The sequence below is a fragment of the Rattus norvegicus genome, chromosome 7 (assembly GCF_036323735.1).
Source record: "Rattus norvegicus strain BN/NHsdMcwi chromosome 7, GRCr8, whole genome shotgun sequence".
Taxonomy (NCBI): Eukaryota; Metazoa; Chordata; class Mammalia; order Rodentia; family Muridae; genus Rattus; species Rattus norvegicus.
The window spans coordinates 10,242,105-10,265,086 of record NC_086025.1 but is presented as its reverse complement, the minus strand read 5'-3'; the positions used below and the strand labels follow the sequence as shown (position 1 = coordinate 10,265,086).

Sequence of the window (22,982 nt, the reverse complement as noted above, 5' to 3'; positions counted from 1 at the left end):
AAGTAAGTAACTGGGTGGTCAGGCCCTCAGCTCACCTGGCCGGGATCCCCAGAGTCAATCTTGACACCTGACACACAGGGGACTCAGGCTGACCTTTCCTTACCTGGCAGGTTGGGGTGGGCACAGGACCAGCCCACGGCCCTCCACTGTTCTGTACTCAGATGAACATGGCTAGGTCTGAAGGAGTCGGAACCGCTACACTGTCAGTGGGAATGGGCAAAGGCAGGCACGAGTCTCATTTGGAGACTTTGAATACACAATAGAGAATCCTGAGATGGTTGGAGTAGCTGACGCCAAGCCCAGTGATTTGCACAGTTTAGGTGACATTCCCAAGTTCAGTCCCAGCCTTGGAGATGACAGCATGAGACTGAGGCACTGGGGTCTCCAGAACTGGGCTCAGGGTCCAGCAGTCTCTACCTCTGTGGTTAAAAATTACCCAGGTTGGAAGTCTCTATGCCCAGGAGAGGCTGTCCTGGCTGACCTTGAGTTCCCAGAGTTCCCTGGAGGCTCCTGAAACACAACACTGGGGGTGCCAACCATAGGCAGAGGCCATGGCCTGCCTAACCCCAGGTCCTTCTGGACATGGGCATAGGGTATCACAAGCAGACCGCTGGGGGGAGCCAAACTGTGTAAGAGAACAAGTGTCCCTGGGGAGAAGCCAGGAGGCAGGGGTCTGGATGTGGGCCGTGCCTCACTTCTAGCTCTGACCCTCAGCTAACACCTCAGCCATTGGTTGGTCTGCAGGCTCCTCACCCAGGATGCCCTCCACCAATCTCACATGATCCCCTGAGAGAAAGTGTGGGAGTCAGTGCTGGTGCACACCTCTAATCCCAGCAACTGAGAAACAGGTGGATCTCTGAGTTCAAGGCCAACCTGGTGTACAGAGTGAGTTTCAGAACAGCCAGGGCTCCACAAACCTCCTCCCATCTTCCAGGGGAAAGTGTAACACCCGAACTTGGCTCTTGGCCCCTTGGAAAGCCCTCACTCCTGGCTGTACTTGGGTCTGCGGAACAATGGTCACAGGGCCACCACAGCCCTTTTCCAGGATTACTCACACAGGAGGTCACAGAGTGGGACAATTGCCTTCCCGGACCTTTTGAGAGACAGGGATAGGCAGGAGGGAACATTAGAAGACAAGATTGCCAGAGGCAGGGAGGATTCTGGAGTGATGTCTTAACTGCCCACCCTCTCTTGCAAAACTTTCTGGTCTGGCCGGCCGGCCGCCTAGTCCAGAGGGCCGCGTGCTGGGATGGAGTGGCAGCTTGTATGCTCAGGGGTGGGGGTGGGTGATCAGGCTGGAGACCCCATATCCTTTGACAGAGCTGGCCATAAGGATGGCCCTGCTGGGAGCAGCCTAAAATGTCCCAGGCCTGCTGGGCAGTGTTTGCCATCCCCTCAGCTGGTCATGGCCCTTCTCTCAGGGGAGACTGGGCACAGTGTGGTGGATTCAAGGGCACTAATCTGATCCACTGACAAGGGATGGGGGGAGACTGAGCCAGTCACCGCGAGGCTCGAGGAATACCCAGTTGGGAACAGAGATTAGGGGAGACTACCAGTTGTGTCTATGACTCGACCCAAGGAGAGCAAGCAGAACTTGAGGCCAGTGAGGGCTGAGGCACAGGAGACACAGACAATGAGGCAGAGTTGTATGGAACCCTCACCCTCACAGAGCCAGGGTGGGACACAGGCCAAGCTGCTGTGTGTTCTGTCATTTGGGACAGTCTCCGTCGGCTACTGCAGGCTGGCCTTGAACTCACCCTCCTGCCTTAGCTTCCAACTCCTGGGGCAGTGGTGTCTGTTGCAGTCAGTGTCCCATGAAGCTGTCACCACCGGAAGCAAAACCTCATCTGAGGAGGAAGTTGTAGACACCAGTTTCACGGGTGCCATCAGGGCTGGGACAACTGGAGGCCTCACAGTCCCTCCCCACTGAGGTATCAACTGGCTTCCAGAGCCCATGAGCTCACACACCCTCTCCAGGCCACAGAGAGAGGAGCAGCCTAAGGGAGCAAGGCACACAGGCCATGTCAATTCCAAAGGACCTGGAAGGAAGCGAGGCTCAGGCAGACAGGACGGCCCCAGTGCCCAGCTTTGGGGTACACAGTCATCCACAACGCCTAGCTTCTTTTCTACAACAAAGATATTTTCAGGTAATTTTCTTTTAAAGTAACAACTAATTACATGGAGAGATCTTCTGAAGACAGTCTTTACTTACACCCCAGTCTTTCAGTAGTCCACTCCTTGACTACAAATGATCCAAAAATCCAGAAGCTAGTCATAGGCAAAGTCTGTCAGTACTGAAGGCACACCCAGAGGAGCCTCTGTGTGCAGACGGCATCCGAAGAGCTGCCTTCTGTAGTAGCACGAGGGGGAGGGGAGTAAGGGGGTGAGGAGTGCGGAGGGGGCGAGGAGGTGAGGGTGCATATCACCTAGCTTTATAGATGCCTGTCCCATAAACACTGCAGAGCCTCCTCAGGCGGGGTCTCCGCAGCCCCAGCTCCAGCCCTGGGAAGTTCCAGCTTAGGTCTTAAGCTTAGGCCTGCTCTTTGCGAGACTTTCAGTACTGAGCTATGATGTCTGCTTCCCAAGTCATCCTGTTAAGCCACTTTCTACCTGAGCCTGGCTCTCTTCCTGTTCCTTTGGCACTGATAGAGCCTGGTGTGTCTGTGGTCCACAGAGAGCCTGCTGCCATCCCACCACAGTTCAGTGCCTCTAAGAGAACTCAGGTGGTGGCTGGGGCTGGCCATCACTGGGCTAGTGATTGTGGTGGCCCCCACTGCCCTTAGGATCCTTTGGTCCAGTCTCAACGCCAACACAGGACCGTCATCCCGGCATGAGGGTTAGCCAATGCTGAGAGGACGTGGAGTCTAACTAGCTGTAGCCTGGGGTTAGGCTGTGGGCACAGGAGCAGAGTGTGTCTATGTGAGTGAGGGTCCATGCTCCATGCTAGGACAAGTAAGGGTGGTTGACACTGCCGCCCACATCTGCCTGCAAGTGAGAGAGAGGCCTCTGCCTGAGAAGGCCTCAAGGACACCATGGCCACTCAGACATACCCAGAATTCACTCTGTAGCAGAACTGCAGAGGGCTGGGATGACAGGTGTGAGCGACCACACAGAGTTTATATGGTGGCAGAGGTGGGACCTGGAGCTTTCTGCACGCATCTGTCCCTGGAGCTACAGTCCCTCACTCATCCAGGACTCTTACCCAAACCTCAGACAGACAGGACAGCCAGCATGCCCACAGGGCCAGCTATTCTAATGGCTCTCTAGACCACACCTGAGATCCTAACACTACACAGGCCAGGGACGGACTCTTGAATGACCAGCGGGGCTCCAAGGACACAGTGTCAGATGTTGGAGTGCCCGTAGTCCCACAGCCTCTCTGGGGCTCTTTCCCCGGCCCCGCCCTTGGGGGGGGTCGAGAGGAAGCAGATGGGCGGGGCACACTGAAGAGGCCCAGGCATGGCAGGAGGGGGCAGGAGAAAGGAATGTGGCTCTCGGTATCCAGACAGGCTGGTTTTTCAGGAGAAGCCTTGGACTGGAGTTTGGGGGTGGCAGCCCCTAACTATCTAAAGTGAGTGAAACCGGACATCACACTCAATCCCCAGTGCTGGGTGCTACCAGGTCCCCACAAAGCCAGAGTAGAAATGTCAACTCGGAGACACCCCTAATGGCATCCCTGAGTCTCCAACCTCTACCTGGTGCTCAGAAGGCCAAGCTTCAGAACTTAAAAGGCCATCTCCCTGGGCTCCAGGATGCCTGTGCCCAGAAGATACCAACAGGTTTCCTCAGCTGGCCTCTAGCCAGGCTTGGACATGAACACCCCTGGCCGGGACACTGGGGCTCAGATACTGCAATTCATTGTGCTTGGGATTCACAGAGCCCTCACTGGCCCAACCCAGGACACTCTGGCTGCTCTTAACCATTTGTAACACTACCTGGGCCCTCTACCTGCCAGGCAAATGAGACCCCACAGTATCCACTCCCCAGGACCCAGAGCCAAAACTGCACCCACCCTATAGAGAATTCTGGAAATTTTTTTTAAAAAACACAGAAATATTAAAAGAATGTGTTTTTGTTTTAATCTCAGGTATGGGATGTGGGGCTGCTTTGGATGTCCACAGCAGCTGACTGTGATTTGCCTCGTGCTCTAGCAGAGGCCTGGTTTGCCAGACACCAACAGTTTCTGGGAGTGTGTGATCCTTGGAATCCTGGGAACTTTTCAGAGGGTATATACATGCGGGGCCCAGAGAGGCAGGGTTGGTAGTTGGTAGTCGATCATGGGGGTTGTTAGTAGTCATGCTTGAAGAAGAAATTAGATTCAGGGATCCCCCCCCCACTCCTTCTTTCTCTCCTAATAATAGGAAGTAAAATGGGGTGGGGGAGATAAAGGATGGGAAGAGGAGCAAAGACCAGAAATAAGGCCCCTTTCCCCATGCTGCAGACAGAGGCAGGGATAAGGGGACCACGCTGCCCTTGGTTTACCTGATGTGCAGAAGGCCTTCCTGGGCTACAGAATGGTTGGAGAGCCTTTGGGGTAGGTGGCTGCTGTTCTGTGTGGCAGAGACTTTCTCTCTGACCTATTGGCACTCCTGGTACAGTCACCCCACCCTTGTCATGATGAGTCACCACCATAAAGAACTAGATCTGCTGACCTCCCGGGACCCTCATCCTGTCCGGCCTGTACCTGCAGCCTTTGACCCTCCATGGGTGGGGGTTTCCGGAAAAGGCAAGTGAGCAGCTCTCCTCCAAGCTCTGCACTGTCACTTTCCAGCTGGGGCGGGACCTTGCCCCATCCCAGCCACTGCCCCTTTCAGTTTCACTCTGTACTGGATTTCCAGCAGCCCAGATGGGCAGTCTGATGAGAGACCTTTCCGTCTGCTTACCACAGACCAGCAGCACATGGATGTGGGTGGTGCAAGTGTGGAGGCAGCAACCTACGAGTGCTCACTGGGGACAGGGCAACAGGGCTGAGGGACAAGAGATGGGGTGAAGGCAGGCCAGACCAGACAGAAGCAGATCTGAAGCCACCGAGGAGTGCTATATCTGACCCCTATCCATCTCCTCTGTGTGGACACAGTGGCCAAGCCAATGTCCTCCCCAGCACATACGGCAACATCTCTGCACTAACCCAGGCTGGTGGGCTGTTCTCCAGAGACCAGAGGGACTGTCTTGGTCCCTTTGACCACACAGCGTCCACTACTGGGAGCAAGAGGGCAAGACAACAGCTGATACCGGGACTACCTCTAATCACTGTGGCACACAGCCCCTTCACTGCTGCCAGCACATAGTCCCCACCACAGCATCTGTGTCTGATGTCTGGAAGCTGCCCTCCGAAGACAGAGTGGGCTGTGGCCATATGGACCACTGTGCCTGCCCTCATCCAGGGCGCTCAGGACAAGGTTCCCAGCCATTCTCCAGTGTCCCTGATGTGAGTTGGCTAGGGGCCAGACCTATGGCCCATTCCCAACCTTGCAGTCATACCCATGGGCTTTGGAGGTGCACAGCCCGCCTTGCTTTGGAAAACAGTGCCCATGTGTCAAGTTCATTTACAGTTTCCAATGCACTAAGCCATTCAAACATTACCTCTATGAGCTCCAGAACATGTCACCCTGCTTCCCAAAGGAAGGCCTGTCCACACAGCAGTCACCTCATCCTAACCTCCCTGCCCCAGACCCTACAAACCCTCCTCCTGACTCTGGATCCTCCTGTTCTGGAACCTTCCCACCACAGAGAATGCATGGCCTTCTGTGTCTGGATCTCTGAATACGATGTCCTTGAGGTCTCTCCACACTGTCCTAAGCACGAGATGCCCACAAGCACAAAGGTGAAAGTCTCAGCTAGAGTCCTAGCTTTGCAGTCCCCTGAACCACAGCCAAAAGAGTTGCCCACCTCTCCCAGGGAGGAAGCAGGGCAACCAGAGAGGTAGCAGTCACTGTCAACAATGGTCCCAAAGGAAGTCAGCTCCTCACCCCAAGCCCTTACAGGCTGCAGACTTGGCACTCCAGGGGTGAGAGTGGGGGTAGCTCCAGCTGGGAGTGTACAGGAGACAGGCCAGGATAAACTGGTGACCTTGTCCTCAGGCTGTACCCTATGCTGCACTCCCACCTTGTAACCATCAGGCCCTTAGTTATGGAAGCAATGATTAGAGCTATAGACTGTGCACAATTCGCAGCATAAACATGTGAACCTAGGATGTGAGTGAGGACACTTGCATGCAAATACACACATGCACACAGCAGACCTGACTGCTCCCACAATTAGTGGACGGCACATACCGACACAGGGCATTGTCAGCAGTGTGAGCTGTGGACCGTCACCTGCACTCAGACCTCCCCACTCATAATTCAGATTATGTCACACACAGTCCTAGCAGGGAAGCGGTCAATCCTCCCCGTGGAGGTCTGGGGAGGCAACAGGACAGTCAACTCTTTAATCTGCTTCTGGGTCAGTGTTCCTGCTGGCCCAGCTCAAGAAGCCCTGGTGTGTAAGGTCAGGCCTGCACAGGAAGGCATGTGAGCTCTCAGTGCCTCAGTTCCCTCTTATGTACCTGCACCCACTTCCACCCTCGGAAGGAAACCGCTCACACTACAGAGCCCTGAGAAGCTGCCACTGGTGGGGCCAAGTTGCCCACTCCAGTGTGTATCCCAGTTTCTCCTTAAAGGTGGGAGCAGAGCAGAGGTCCGTCAGGGTCAACTGAAGGCCACAGAGGTGTCTCTCTATTGCCATCATACCCAAGACTGGGCTGGCAGGTCCCTGCCTTAATCCTTCCCAACTGAACAGAGCCTCGGCAACTGGCCTCCAGGAGCCAGCTCCTCGGAAGTGCAGAGTTGGGCCCAAGGGCTCTGGAGAAAGGATAGGAGGCAGGGTTCAGCCAGCCAGGCCTCCCAGACACAGATTCCAGCCACTGATTGCTATTGACTTGGGTCCCTAGCACAGCCGATGCCAGGTAAAAAAGCTGGTGCAGACCCCTGCACCAGCCCTGGATCTGTGGTATCTTTGCAGCCACCAGGTTATGCCCCTCGTTCCTTCAAATGTCTCCAGTCCCACACAGCAGAGCTCTATGCCAAGCCCAACCCAATTGTGCCAGGTTCCAGGCAACGCCTCGTCTAACAGGGGTTCACGGGGGTCCCAGCTCAGCCGAAGGCCCTCGCCACATTGGAAAACTCACCACTCGCCAAGCTGCCAGCAATCATGCCACCCCCATGGCCAGGCACCCCGTCGCTCCCCACTCACAGGTGCAGTGGCTGGCACTAGACGGCCAAGGCAGGAAGGCCGCTCCCGAGCAGGCGGGACTCAGAGGCATTCCGGGAAGCAGAGCCGGGGGATGTCCCAGCCACTTGACACACTCAGGCCTTTTTTTTTTTTTTTTTCAAACTTTTCAGAGTTTTAATCATGACATCTGAGGAGACATCCTGAGATCCCTACCTCACTACCAGGCTTGTTCCGATGTGTCCCTCCAGTGCATCTCTAGTACTTGGGGTGGTGGCACCCACTGTCCCTCACTGAGCTCCCTGGCACCTTGGTTTCAGAGTCACTCTTTGCATATTCCCCCAACCTAAACCAGGAGAGCAGACATGAGGGACGTTCCTGAGACCAGTGGTGGGGCCAGGCCTGGGCATCCACCCAGGAAACCCAATTAGGAAACTCTTCCTGGATAGTCAGGATCCTGAGAACCCCCAACGCTGAGGCTGCCAAGTGGGGTAGGAAGGGACAAAAATCCCTCAGGGGTGCCAGGGTTAAAGACCACCAGAAAAAGAAAAGGATCAAAAAGAATACTGAACAGAAGTTGATAGAAAAAGACAGAAAAGAAAGGTTAGAGGTCATGACTGAGCCTGGGGTTAAGGGATCATGGCACAAGATGGGGTTTGGGGGTTCCCTCCCAGGACCAGGGTCAAGGACAGGAGTCATGGGAAGGCAGTGCTCAAGGTTCCAGGGAGCAACCAGAGTCTCAGGAGAAGGAAGGATCTGGATCACAAGGAAAACGGGGTCCCCGGGGTGAGGTTAAGTTTCACTAGGAGAACAGGGGTCCCGGGGTGAGGTTAAGGTTCAACTGTAGACACAGGGTAGTGGTCGGTTAGGGTCAAGGTTCAAAGTAGATTGTCCGGAACTCGAGGTACAGGAAAGAATAAGAGTTACGTCCCAGGACCCAATACCAGGGTCAAGGCCAGGAGTGACAGGCTGTGGTCAAGATTCCCAGGGAAGGAAGGGTTCTCATCACCAGAGTGGGGAATCAGGGTCTGCCAGAAAGGGGAAGAGGGGTCATAGGAAACTGGGGTCAGTGTCAAAGATGGACAATGGAGGTCGCAAAAGGAGTCAGGATTCCCAGAGAGAAGGGTCAAAGTGGGAGCAAGAAGTCCACAGGGATGGGAGAGTTCAGGTTCACACGGAGTGCAGCCAAGGGGCTTGTCGGCCGGGGGCGGGGTCAAGGGTCACAGGTGGACATGGGGACAGGACTCATGGGGCAAGACGGAGTCTGAGATCCACGCAGAATGTGGGGTCACATCTCACAGAGAGATGGGGCGAACGGGGGTCGTAACTGGGGGCGGGGTCACGGGGTCGTGGGGAGGGTCAGAGGTCGCGGTGCCGCACTCTCCTCCGCAGTCGCTCCCGCCCTGCAACCCCAGAACGGCCGCGAGAACTACGGAACCGGGGCCTGACCGCATGAGTCGCGTGGGGATCGCGGAAGGGTCACAATGGTGTCTCGGGCCGGCGCCTCACCTCAGACCTGGTCGCTGAGCCCGCGACGCCTCAGTTTCCCGGAGCCTCTCAGCGGCCGCCGCTCACTTCCGGGTTCTGGACGCCATCTTGGCGGCGGCGCGCACTTCCGCTTCTGCAAGGGGGCGCGGCCTTAGGGGCGGGGCTTCTCAGGGAAGGGGGGCGGGAGGACAGGATCTTGGTACCTCTGGGAACCGGTCCCTTTGACTGTCCCCTGCCTCAACAAATGAACTTGACCATGCTGGGCTGTATGATCTTCAGTTTCCCCTTCAGGTCTTTGCACATGCCCTGGCACACTTGCAACATCAGATCCCACCAACTTCTTCCACCCTTGCTTTCCTCAGCTCCCTTAGAACTATCTAGAAGCCCTTTCCTTTTTTTCTTTCTTCTTTTCTTTTCTTTTCTTTTCTTTTCTTTTCTTTTCTTTTCTTTTCTTTTCTTTTTTCTTTTTTCTTTTAGACAGTCTCACTTATACAGCCTTGGCTGGACTAGAACTCCCAAAGATCCACCAGCACTCTACCAGTGCTGATGTTAAAAGCATAAACCAGCATGCCTGGTCCAAGCCCTTTCTCACCCCCACCATAGACCTAATTAATGTCTCCCTTCTCAATCCAGACCTAGGGCTTTGGCCTCCGTGGGGATAAAGCCAGTTCAGTCACCATCCCCTTCCCAACTGGGTATCATGACTTCAGACCCAGAGCCACCATCATTGCCTGTGTCCTGCAACCCTGAGATTAGATTTGCCTGTAGATAAATAAATGAACTGTAGGAATGCTGCTTTATCTCCATGTAGCCCTGGCTGTCCTGGACTCCCTCTGTATACTAGCGTGGCCTTGGACTCAGAGATCTTCCTCCCACTGCCTCCTGAGTGTTGGAATGAAAGGCATGTGCCACCGTCCCTGAATGAGAACCTGGTTCTTTATTGTGCCTGTAGAAAACCCCTGTCTAGAGGACAGGGGATCGTGACTATACATCCTCACATAGGTGCTCAGGGAAAGGGACCCAGGCAGGAGTCCCTGCATAATGGTGAGGATACCACTGGGGATCACGAAGGCTCTAGAAACTTGAGTTTGAAGTTTAAGCAGGAGTTTGTCACATAGACCAAAAGGAAAGACAGTCCAGGTAAAAGAAAAGCCGTTTAAAAGCCTGGTGTGGGACTGGGCAGTGGTGACACGTTCCTTTAACTCAATCTCGGCTCTGGGGAGGCAGAAACCGGCCATCTCAGTGAGTCCAAGGCCAGCCAGAGCTACACAGAGAAAAATGTCTTCAAAAGCAAACAACAACAATAAAAAAGCCTGGTACAGTTGGGGAGCTGGCTTGGGCTAAAGTGCTGAGGACCCAAGCTCCACCCCCACCCCTAGGGGTGGTGGCACAGGCTTACATTATAATCCTAGCGCTGGGGGGCAGAGGCAGGAGGGTTCCTAGAGTTCTATGGCCAGCGGACCTAGCCTAGTGGGCCCGCCCATCTCAGGTCTGTGAGGGACCATGTCTCAGAGCAATACAGGTGGTTCCTGAGGAGTAGCTTTCAAGGTTAACTTCTACCCTACACACACACACACACACACACACACACGCACACGCACACGCACACGCACACGCACACGCACACGCACATGCACACACTCATATGCACACACAGAGAGTAAAGAGTTTGGAAGTATGAGAGCCACAGGGAGGTCTGAGTCCCACACTGAGGAACCAGCTTCCTCTCTTCTCAGTCCTCTGAGGATTGGTGTTACCTGCCCTCCCAGAGGAAGAAAATGGAAGTGGAGGACTGTCCTGCAGTTAGCCCCAGGTCACCTAAGGAAAGGGATGGAAGCGACCTCGGCCGCGTCCAGCACGGGAAGCCATGAGGTCACTACGGGTAATTTTGCCTCAGACGGAGGCAGTTTGCCCAGCCCAGGGTGTATCTAGCCTTGTCAGCCTGAAGGAATTCGCCAAGAAGGGGAATGGCTAGGGAATTAGTCAGATTTGGGGATTTCCGAGGAAACATAGGAGTCAGCTTTAAAGAGCATCAGGGACCTGGCTCTGAGTTCATGGCCCAGTTTTAAAGATGCAGCAGCATGGACTTGCTGTGTGACCCCAGGAAAGGCACCTGACTCCTCTGAGACTTTAAACTAATGAGCCATATCCTAGGTGGTTCCACTGACTACACTGACAAAGTGTGGACTCTTTGTTTTGAGAACTGTCTCAGGCACTCAGGCCAACCCCAAACTCAAAATGTAGGCAACAGTGACCTTGTACTCCTGATCCTCCGGCTTCTACCTTCCAAGTGCTGGGGTGATAGGCATGTGCCTGGTTTACATGGTGCTGGGGATGGGACCCAGGGCTTAGTGCATGCTGGGCAATCTACCCCTAGAGCCCCAGCCCAGTTTTAGAGTTACAATTTGGTGTAGGGGGTGGGGGGCTAGATCCATGGGGAGGGATGAAGCCCAGAACCTTAGACTAACTAGGAAAGTGCCCAGCCCTGTCAGGATTTCAAAGGACAGAAAAGCCTGCCAGTGAGAGCTAAGGACCAGCAGCCCTCACTTCTCAGACTGCAGTGTACCCTGCCCCGGCTTCCCTGTGGAGATCTGCCCATTTCCAGCTGCAGCCAGCTCCTCTCCAGATTCCCAGCACTCAGTCAGACCAAGCAGCAGGTGAAGCAGTGTGGCCAGGCAGGCCTGGACCTAGGGATTCACTTCCTGTTTCCCTATAGCCTGGAAAGTCCCGGTGTTCCCAGGCTGCCACCGAAGCTTCTCCTCCTCCTCGCAGTCCCCCTGGCCACTTCTGTTTTCTATACCCACTTCCCCTGGTGGGGGCCCCCAGTCTGGCACCGCCTCTTCCCTCTCCACCTCCCCCACCCTTTCATCTCTCTTCCTCAAGCTCTAGCCCAGCTCTCCTCAGTGCAGAGGGGGACACTGAGGCAGGAGCAGCTGCGGCACAGAGAGACCTCACCCCAATAGCCAGCATCACCCAGTGGAGACATCCTCCTCCTCCTCCAGCGCCTGACCCACCTGTAGGAACTACTTCCTTGGTGTCCCCGGGTGTCTAAGGCCACTGTCCCAGGATCTGGGGCTCCCAGCTCTCTGCCTCAGGACATAGAGTCAGATCCTGCTAAAGCCCTGTTAGAGCTGTAGTCTGTGCCAAGGCTTCGGGGAAGCAAACCTGCCTGACAGGTTTGAGATCCACCCAGTCTGGGCCTTCCTTCTCTACAGGGAGAGGCTGCGACACCTGGGACATCCGTGGAAGCGCTCATCCACACACCTCCACTTTGTCCTGAGTGGGTCCTGAGGTTGGGGAGCTGCAGACTGGACAACAGAAGGTCAATGGGAATAGTAACGGAATGAGACACCGGGCACATGGACGGGGAGGTCCAGGACTGGATGTGGGGATGACTGAGGAAAGGGCAACAGGAAGCCATAAAAGGTTGTGGAGCAGGGATATGGTGGATCCAGGGCAGAAACAGCAGTCAGAAACATGGTGGCATAGTATGTTATCCGGGGACACTAGAGATGAGGCAAGGACAGTGTGACTGCAAAGCCAGCCTGAGGAGTCTTAAACCATAAAGGAGTGGGGGAAGGGGAAGCAACTCAAGAGCACTGGCTGAGATCAGGTCCTAGCCCCCACCTTCAGAGCTGCCTGCAACTCCAGTCCCATGGGATCTAACACTGATGTCCATACACACAGAAGTTTTTCAAGTAAAAAGAGGGCTCTGGAACTTGACTTACAAGTGGAGCTGGTGCTTGGAGTCCCATAGTAAGGGACTGAAAGCCTGGGGGCACACATAGACACACAGACAGAAGCAAACATACATAAACACATGCATACATATGCATATATACACACATATACACACATCCCATACATGCACATGCACATTTACACATACATACATACATACTATACACACATACACACATGCAAACATTCATGTACACATGCACATACACATGCACATACACATGCACATGCGTACATACATGTACACATGTATATACATATGCACACATACATACACATGCATATATGCACACATACACATACATACATACATGTGCACATACACATATGTATGCACATGCAAATATACATGTACAGTGTATATATACATATGCACACACAGAGACATATACATATATATGCACATACACACACAAACAACTCAAACGGACACACACACACACACACACACACACACACACACACACACAAATATACACTAAAAGCCAAAGGCTCAGCTAGTGACAGACCTAGAGAAGAGAATGGAGGGCTGGAGAGATGGCTCAGTGGTTAAGAGTCTCTTCCAGAGGTCCTGAGTTCAATTCCCAGCAACCACATGGTGGCTCACAACCATCTGTAATGGGATCCGATGCCCTCTTCAGGTGTGTCTGAAGATATACTCATATTATATCTGAAATAAATAAATCTGAGAGAGAGAGAGAGAGAGAGAGAGAGAGAGAGTGAGAGGAATCCAACTCTAAATGCTATACCACCCAGTACCCCCATAGGGAGACATGTGTAACATAGTGGGGGAGAGAGGAGGCCCCTCAGGGGTCCCTTAACCCCACATTGAGCTCCCAGCCCAATACCAAACCTCGACTGGACTGAGGGCCTCCCAGTCAGCTCTAGAGCTTTGGTCAGATTCCTGAGAAGTTGGGACCAAAGGGGGTAGGGCTGGGAGCAGAGGGCAGAGGAGGAGGAGCAGGTGAGGGTAATGGAGGAGGGGTGAGGTCTCAGAGCTTGGGTGTCTGGAGAATGGGAGAGAGGGTTCAAACAGAGCAGAGTCATGTGACTCTGTTTGTTTTTCTTTATCTCAGGTGTATTTAGTGGCTGCCCTGGGGACAGGCCGCAGGTCAGGCACTGGGACACTAAGCACAGAAGAGGACAGAAATGGCCGAATCCCTGACTACTGGCCACAGGAGTCCCTAGAGGTGGCAAAGCCACATCCTATTCCCCTCGGTCCTAACCAGTGGTATTAAGGGGTTTGAGCCCTGCTCTGGGGATTCCTGGGAGTTGCCACCCAGCCCAAGGGAGATTCCAGGAAAGGTGGGTCACTCTCCATCCTGGGGACAGAGGGGCATTTGGAGGAGGGAATGGAACCCAGCTGGTCCGTCAGCTCAGCTGTCCCCACTGGGTTCAGAGTCTGGGATTCCAGCAGTCTGAGAAGGGGTCTGATCAGAGGACTGGTCACAGGTGTGTGTTTGCCATTGAGGATCCTCTCAGAACTCCAAGTCCAGCTCTTCCACCGGATGCTGCGAGGCTCCAGGCAAGGCTGACAACCTGTTTACACTGCACTACCTTAAAAACTCACCGGGTAGCCCTGGCTCACACCTTCGATCCCAGCGCTCAGGAAGCAGAGGCAGGTGGATCTTTGTGAGCTCAAGGCCAGCCTGGTCTACACAGTGAGTTCCAGGACACCCAGGGCTACACAGAGAAACTGTCTCAGGAAAAAAAAAGAAAAGAAAAGAGAAAAGGTGTCATCGACACCAGAGGAGCTTTATAGGGGTTTATATAAACAACAGGAATGGAGTGCTGTGCTTCTATAGGATGGGGACCCTGTTATTCTTTTGGTGCTGGGGATGGAACCAGGGTCCTTGAGTGTGTTAGGCAAGTGTTTTCCCACCAAGCTAGATGCTGTATGTCCAGCCTTATACAGATGACCTTATTGTCAGGAATGACTAAACTGGAGAGTGAGACCCCATAGCCAGGCCTTGAGGGAGTCCCAGGTGCAAACCATGTGCGACATATGTACTGGAGTATTATGTGGCCCTGAAGAGGGATGAGCCTCTGATACAGGCCAGATATGCAGGGACATTGAGGACACAAAAGATCAGTGTGGGACTCCCTGGAAGGAAATGTGCAGAAGAGAGGAGTCTGTAAACAGCAAGATGATTCATATGCTTGTCATCCCAGCATTCAGGAGACTAAGAGAGAAGAATCAAGTTTAAGTCCAGCCTGGGCTACCTGGGGGATGCAGTTCAATGATGGAGGATTGGTCTGATGCATGTGAGACCCTAAATTTATTCATTACAAGTTATGCAATAAACACACGTAGAGTTGGGCATGAAAGTCCAGGCATGTCATGCCAGCACTTGAGGGGCTGAGACAGGAGGATTGCTGTTAATTCAAGGGTATCCTGGGCCACAGAGGTCTTCAATAACAGAATAAAAATAAACTATGATAACTGGACATGAGCGGTACAAATTTGTAGCCTAAGTATTCAAGAGGCAGAGGCAGGCGGATCTCTGAGTTCTAGGCTATCGTAGTCTACAGAGCAAGTTCCAGAATAGCCACCCCCCTCCCCCCCACACACACCAAAAAAAGACAGGTATTCGGGACATACACAGTAGAGGGCTGGAGGAACAGCCTTGGTTGGTTGTATCACCAGCCTGCATTAGTTAGCTACAGCTGTGTAACAACTTGCCGTGACCATGGTGTGAATGTTCCTCACTATGCCCCTGGATTAGAGAAGTCTGTACAGCTGGATCGGTCAGGACGGGAGTCTATAGAGACCCAACTGGCGAGCCCACCCATCCTGCTGTACACGGGCAGTGTTTGCTCCCTGGGTGTGTAAAGTACTCACGATGACGTCTGCTGGGAGAGGCATGGCAGCATGTGTTGTGTTCATGTGACAGGCGTTTGTTCTACGTGTATAAATGTATGTCTGTGCACCACACAGGAGCCCGGTGCCCACGGAGATCAGAAGAATCCATCAGATCCCCTAGAACCAGAATTAGCAATGGTGGTGAGCCACCATGTGGGAGCTGGGACTCTAACCCTGGTCCTCTATAAAGAACAAGTGCTCTCAACTATTGAGTTCTCTCCCTAGCCCCCACCCTTTCATCACTGGTCTCACCATTTGGCCCTGGCTAGTCTGGGACTCCCCTGTGCAAAGCAGGCTTCCTTGAATTTACAAAGCTCCATCTGCCTCTGCCTCGGGAGGGCTAGGACAAAGGCGTGTACAGCCATGTCCTGCATGCCTGACTTCTTTGTGCTCCACCTCACTGGACAGAAGCTTTGAACTGACAGTGTGTACTTGGCTGGCTTTGTGTGTCAACGTGACACTAGCTGGAGTTATCACAGAAAAAGGAGCCTCCCTTGAGGAAATGCCTCCATGAGACCCAGCTGTAAGGCATTTTCTCAACTAGCGATCAAGAGGGGGAGGGCCCAGCCCATTGTGGATGGTGCTGTCCCTGGGCTGGTGGTCTTGGGTTCTATAAGAAAGCAAGCTGAGCAAGCCAGGGGAAGCAAGCCAGTAAGTAACATCCCTCCATGGCCTCTGCATCAGCTCTTGCTTCCTGACCTGCTTGAGTTCCAGTCCTGACTTCCTTTGGTGATGAACAGCAATGTGGAAGAGTAAGCCGAATAAACCCTTTCCTCCCCAACTTGCTTCTTGGTCATGGTGTTTGTGCAGGGATAGGAACCCTGACTAAGAAGACAGTATCTCTTGCACTCTTGCAGATGTGTGTGAAAACGATGGGGTGACACTTCATGACAGCTGTGTGAGAATGTGGGACAGGGTCATCCCCGTGGAGAGTAGAGGAAGCCTGGGATTCACAGGACTTTTTGCTTTTTTTTTTTTTTTTTTTTAAGGAGAAGCCAGGAAAGTTTGAGGGTAGCCTGTGCCAGATAGGTAGAATCTTAGAAGGAGAGGAAAGGAGGAGAGAAGGGGGGAAGGAGGGAGAGAGGGAGGGGGGAGGGAGACAGAGGGAGGGACAGACAGATGGAAAGGGAGAAAAGCACAAAGGAAAAAAAGCTGGCAACAAGGTGCAGCTAAGCAACAGAGGAGGAATTCAGGGTCAGCCTTGACCACACAATGAATTCTAGATCAGCCTGGGCTAATGGAGAGCCCTGTCGCAAAACAAACAAGCATTGCAACAGCCGTGAAGCTCAGGGAAGACCTTCATGGGGCAGCGAACATGGCTCTGCCCCATGTGCTAAGATTGCTGCACCAGCTGGGGTGGGGTGGGGTGGGCTGGGGCCTTTAAGGAAGAACACTCAAGGGTCTAGGAGAGAAAGTCCTGCTCTTAGAGGTGAAATTATACCATGAAAAAGATGCATATCAGGTGACTTCGAGCCCCTATCCCACATCAGGCAGCTGAGGTTGGAGGCCAGCTGTGGACTTGGGGAGCAGGCTTTATCCTTTCTCTCCTATGCTACAGGTTCCCATACCAGAGGATGGGGATTTAGCCCTGAGTCTCCTGTCCCAGACTCCCACTCTGCCACAGGCAGAAAGATAGCTCTCCAAGGCCCCTGTGAAAGTTCTGAGGGTACCCCCCTCTCACAAGGTAAGACAGAATTGCCTGTTTCTCAAATGGGCCTTATGGTACGAATAGAACCCTGAGTCCCGAGCTAGTGGTATTGCTCGGTTTGTATCAGTCAGCTATGGCTGCGTAATAAAAGAACCCAAAAGCAGCAGCTTCAGACTGATGGATACACCAGCTCACTAACATAATGGGTTGCTAGGCTGCCTGTCATCACTCACTCACTCATTCATTCACTCATTCATTCGCCTATTTACTGAGTCATTCATCCACCACAGTCTTTACTCACTCATTAATTATTTAGTTATTGTCAAGGATGCTGAGTATCATCAGTGAGCCATATGAGGGCAGGGTGATGGTGCGAAACCCAGGCATAGCCAGGCCATATGAGGGCCTGGGGTGGCAGAATTGAGCTGCATGTGACATTGCACAGGACAGGTTAGACCCCACAGAACCTGGGCTCTCCAGCTCTTCAGGCAGTGCAGGGTGGCCTTGAGCTGCTCCTGCTACCACATCTATTTAAACATCATGAATTTATCCAAGTTGGGGGCTGAGGATGGACCCAGGCCACATAAGCCCCCACTCATCCACCTGCTTCTGAGGCGCGTCCTGACCCTCTCGAGCTGCTGGCATTCTATTCGTCTGCTTTCGTATCTGTGAGCGTTTGCCTAGCAACGTATGTGCACCACTTGCATGAAGTCCTGAGGTAACCAAGAAGGCATTGACCTCCTGGCACTCGAGGAGAGGGAGTCAGAGCCACACCCCACTTAAGATGGAGTTACAGGAAGTAGTTGTGAGTCACCCCAAATTCACAGAGACCCACTGACCTCTGCCTCCCTCTGCTTCGCTATTGGCGAGGTTAAAAGTTTGCATTACAGCTGGGTGTGGTGTGCACACCTTGAATCTCAGCACTCAGGAGGCAGAGACAGGTGGATCTCTGAGTTCAAGGCCAGCCTGGTCTACAGAGTGAGGTTTTTTTTTTTTTTAAAGGTTTATTTATTTATTTTTAATATTTATTTATGTGATTACACGGTAGCTGTCTTCACACACACCAGAAGAGGGCATCGGATTCCATCACAGATGGTTGTGAGCCACCATGTGGTTGCTGGGAATCGAACTCAGGACCTCTGGAAGAGCAGTCAGTGCTCCTAACCGCTGAGCCATCTCTCCAGCCCAGAGTGAGTTGTTTTCGGACAGCCAGGACTCCTTGGAGAAACCTTGTCTTAAAAAACTAAGAGGGGGGAAAAAAAGAGTGCTTCACCATGACACTGGACTTGATTTGTAATTTAATATTTTTTGAGGTTTTCATATGTGCATACAGTGCTATTGTTTGTTTCTCTGTGTAGCTCTGGTTGTCCTAGAACTTACTTTGTAAGATCAGACTGGCCTTGAACTCAGAGATCTGCCTCCTGAGTTCTGGGATTAAAAGTATGTACCTGGCTGGAGAGATGGCTCAGTGGTTAAGAGCGCTGACTGCTCTTCCAGAGGTCCTAGTTCAGTTCCCAGCAACCAGGTGGAGGCTCACAGCCATCTGTAATGGGATCCAATGCCCTCTTCTGGCCTGGAGGCTTACATGCAGGCAGAAATCTGTATATAAGAAATTTTTTTTTTTTATTCTTTTTTTCGGAGCTGGGGACCGAACCCAGGGCCTTGCGCTTCCTAGGTAAGCGCTCTACCACTGAGCTAAATCCCCAGCCCCTAAGAAATATTTTAAAAAAAAATGTGTGTACCACTACAGTCCAGAGAGTCTAGAGGTTTTCACCGGACAGTTTCCGGTGGGTGTTTTGGCTCAAATTATCCAAACATTTATTGGAGTGTCTTCTTTTTTCTTCTTGAGACACTCTTGCCCTCTGCAGTCCAAGCTTGCCTTGAAGTCAGAGAGCCACCTGCCTCTGTCCCCGCCTCTGCCTCCCAAGTGCTGGGGTTAAAGACTTGAACCACCACTTCTGGCCAAGTTTTTTTTTTTTTTTTTTTTTTTTTTTTTCCGGAGCTGGGGACTGAACCCAGGGCCTTGTGCTTCCTAGGCAAGCGCTCTACCACTGAGCTAAATCCCCAACCCAAGTTTTTATATATATTTTTAAAAAGATTTATTTATTATATATAAGTACACTGTAGCTATCCTCAGACACACCAGAAGAGGGCATCGGATCCCATTACAGATGGTTGTGAGCCACCATGTGGTTGCTGGAAATTGAACTCGGGACCTCTGGAAGAGCAGTCAGTGCTCTTAACCGCTGAGCCATCTCTCCAGCCCAGTTTTTATATTTTTATTTTTATGTTTTCCCCCCTCTTTAGAGACTTGTAATGGCTATTCCTGGTTGTCAACTTGACTATATCTGGAATAAACTAAAAATCCAGAATTGGAGGGCTCACCTGTGATCCAGACCTTGAGGCAGGAAGACACAAGTTTCTGACCTAATCTTGGCATGGAGAACTTGAGGCATAGTGGCCATGAAAAGCTTAGGTCCAGGCAAGGTGGTACACACCTTTAATCCCAGGAGACTGAGCAAGAGGATCTCTGAGTTCAAGGTCAGCCTGGGACAAAGGAAGTCCCAAGCATGGTGGTGCACACCTTAATCTGGGCCACACCTTCCGCCGGAGACCTACAGAAGGACATTGGAAGAAGGAAGACTCTTTTTACTTGCCAGCACATCTGTTGGAATCTACCAGCCTTGTGGGACTGAGAATTACTAGATCCTTGGACTCTGCTTCTCAGCTGACGATTGCTGGAGAGTTGGAGTACCCGTAAGTCCTCGTAACAGATTTCTGTATAGAGACATTTCAGAAGCTCTGTGGCTCTAGAGAACCTGACTAATGCAGACAAAGTATCACTATGTAGCCCAGGCTGGCCTGAACTCACTATGTAGTTGAGGATAGATCCAGATGACAGTACTGCTAGTGTGGTTTATGTGGTACCAGGGATGGAAGCAGGGATCCTGACCCGTCAAACTGTGCCCTACCCACTGAGCCGGCTGCAGGCTTGATGTGGAATCTGCAGGTTTTTTCTTCCTGGTGGCATTACCTCCCCCAGTGCCATTTCTTTTTTTTTTTATATCTTTTTTTTAATTTTTATTTATTTATTATATATGAGTACACTGTAGCTGCCTTCAGACACACCAGAAGAGGGCATCAGATATCGTTACAGATGGTTGTGAGCCACCATGTGGTCCCAGTGCCATTTCTGATGTGCTTCCATGGTCTGTAATCTGCTACTTCTGAGGGGAAAGTCATATTATTGAAGTGGTACTGAGTTCCCAAATTTATAAAGTAGCTGCACTACCAGAACTCACGGGTTCGGTTCCCGCTGGCCACAACTCTTTATAACTCCAGCTCCAGGGGATCTGAGGCCTCTGTGAGGTCCTGAATGTGATGCGTGTGCACGAACAGACACACACACACACACACACACACACACACACTCTCTCTCTCTCTCTCTCTCTCTCTCTCTCTCTCATATATGTACGTAAATACAATAAACCTCTAAATATATCTATGTCTCTGACCCAGAGTTCTCACCAGAGTGATGACTCTTCTTAGAGAATTCAGGGTAACATCTTGGTCAGGTGTGGCTGTCCCACTCCGGGAGCTCCAGGTTCAGAATGGGTGGGGACCAGGATGATGCTTATTGCCCCTAAAGCTCCCAGGATGCCTTAGTGTCTGTCAGGTGAAGGGTGTAGGTGTAGGTGTTTGAGACTTACTTATTCTAGGAAGCGCAAGGCCCTGGGTTCGGTCCCCAGCTCCGAAAAAAAAAAAAGAGACTTACTTATTGTTGCCATGCAATGGAAGGTGAAAATCCAGAGAGTCTCCCTGTGAGGAGCTGCTTGGGCTGCAGCTCTGGAGGTGGGGGAACGATATTCCCTCCAGCTGTTTCCTTCATCTTTGTCTCTCCTTCCTTTTTCGTGAAATTTTTTAAAAGATTTATTTATTTCATTTATGTGAGTACACACATATTTCAGACTCACTAGAAGAGGGCATCAGGTCTCATTACAGATGGTTGTGAGCCACCATGTGGTTGTCGGGATTCGAACTCAGGGCCTCTGGAAGAGCAGTCGATGCTCTTAACCGCTGAGCCATCTCTCCAGCGCTTTGTTAGTTTCTTAAGTTCAATTTTCATGTGTATGAGTGTTTTGACTGCATGTGTGTATGGCACCATGTGTCTTCTGAGGCCAGAGGAGGGTACTGAATCCAACAGAAGTGCATATGAGCCACCATGTGGCTTCTCTGAAAGAGCACCAGTGCTCCTCACCTCTGACCCTGCTCTGCTTTTTTTTCTGTTTGTCTAGCCTGTGTTTTCCCTCAACTTGTCTTCAGATCTGTTTCTCTGATCTTTTTTTCCTTAATTTATGTGCTAGCATGAGTCAGTTCTCCTTCCTCCATGTAAGTCCTGGGGTTTGAATGGAGGTCGGTTGAGCTTGACCACCAAGGCCTTTTGCCCACCCCTAGTGGCGTCTCTGTCCCTTATGTCTCCTTACTCCAGGACTGGCCTTCTGGCAGTCCACCCCGCCCCCTGGTGGCCTCAGAGGGAACCGTAGATTCACGGATCTATGGACCTTGTAACCCGCGTTTGAATAGTGTGTGGAGGGGAGTCGCGCAGGGTGAGCACTAGCCGTTCAATCATATCACAACCCTCATTTTCATACATGCAGTTAAAAAAGGACACGCCTATAAAAGTAAACAAGTTAAATTTTTATAGGAAAGTGACCAAAACCCAAACCACCCCAAAATACTGCAACACAGTTGAGATGAGGCCAGCGGCCACATCAATCTTACCCAGACATTTTTTTTTTCTTTTTTCTTTTTTTCGGAGCTGGGGACCGAACCCAGGGCCTTGCGCTTCCTAGGCAAGCGCTCTACCGCTGAGCTAAATCCCCAACCCAGACACCTTTTATTTTTTTTAAAAGATTTATTTATTTATCATATACAAGTACACTGTAGCTGTCTTCAGACATACCAGAAGAGGGTATCAGATCTCTTTACAGATGGTTGTGAGCCACCACGTGGTTGCTGGGAATTGAACTCAGGACCTCTGGAAGAGCAGTCCATGCTCTTAACCTCTGAGCCATCTCTCCAGCCCCCAGACACCTTTAAAAAAAAAGATTTTCTTATTTATTTTATGTATGTGAGTACACTGTCACTGTCTTCAGACACACCAGAAGAGGGCATCAGATCTCATTACAGATGAGATGCGAGCCACTATGTGGTTTCCGGGAATTGAACTCAGGACCCTTAGGAAAGCAGTCAGTGTTCTTAACCACTGAGCCACCTCTTCAGCCTACCCAGCCACTTTTTTTGACAACTGTTATTTAAAACTCTGTGTGTTGTGTGTGTACGCGCGCGCCTGCCACGGAGCGTTTAGGATCAGAGACAAACTGTGAGAGGCATTTCTTGCTGTCCACCTTGTGAATTTACGGGGTTCGAACTCATGCGGTCAGACTTGACGTCAATCGTACGCAGCCGCTGAGCCATCTCACCAGCCCAGCGGCTCTTATTTTGCACACGAAACGCTCCTCTCTATGGCACCAGCTTGGGTCTATCCCCACACTGATCTCAGTGGCTCCAGGTTCCGAAGTGTCAAATTTGGGCTACTATTTGACCTTTGACTCCGCCCCCAAGGCCGTTAAGAACAAGCAGTGGCTAGATCACTTTAGGTATCCAGGAGTCCCTTTCTTCCCCCCACCCCCACCCCCCGCACCATGCCTCCAGTCGCGGCTGTTCCCAGAGGACGTTGACGCGCGTGAACTCTAACCCGAGGCACGAAACTCCGAGGTCACCACCGGCAGCCCAGAGATTTCGCTGGCCAGTCGCACTTGCCGACGGGCGTCTAGGACAGCCACTTACAGATAAGATCCCGCCCACACACACCAACCAACTGCCGAGGGGCGGGGCTTGAAGCCACAGCCCACGGCCGCTCCCTTACAGTCACTTGCTTACTCCAACTCCCATTGACCGGCGTCTGAGACTACCAATGAGAATGTAGATCACGCCTTCACAAGTGGAACCCGAGCTGTCCAATGTCAGCTC

General features: G+C 52.0%; 1 protein-coding gene and 1 long non-coding RNA gene across 4 annotated transcripts in view; both read right to left on the bottom strand.

Annotated features, from left to right (window-relative positions):
• The window catches only part of Sbno2 (strawberry notch homolog 2), a 43,955-nt gene extending 35,089 nt beyond the window's left edge, over positions 1–8,866 (bottom strand). Inside the window, exon 1 of one of the 3 annotated variants that reach the window (XM_017594814.3) lies at positions 8,719–8,866. The gene's annotated coding sequence lies outside the window, so the exon portion shown is untranslated. 3 annotated transcript variants of the gene reach the window in all.
• Positions 8,867–21,844: 12,978 nt separating this feature from the next.
• On the bottom strand, positions 21,845–22,934 carry LOC134479811 (uncharacterized). The gene is made up of 2 exons (XR_010053561.1): positions 22,654–22,934; positions 21,845–22,043 (listed from the first exon to the last, which is right to left on the bottom strand). It is a non-coding gene; the product is annotated as an uncharacterized LOC134479811 (long non-coding RNA).
• Between the last annotated feature and the right edge of the window lie 48 nt (positions 22,935–22,982).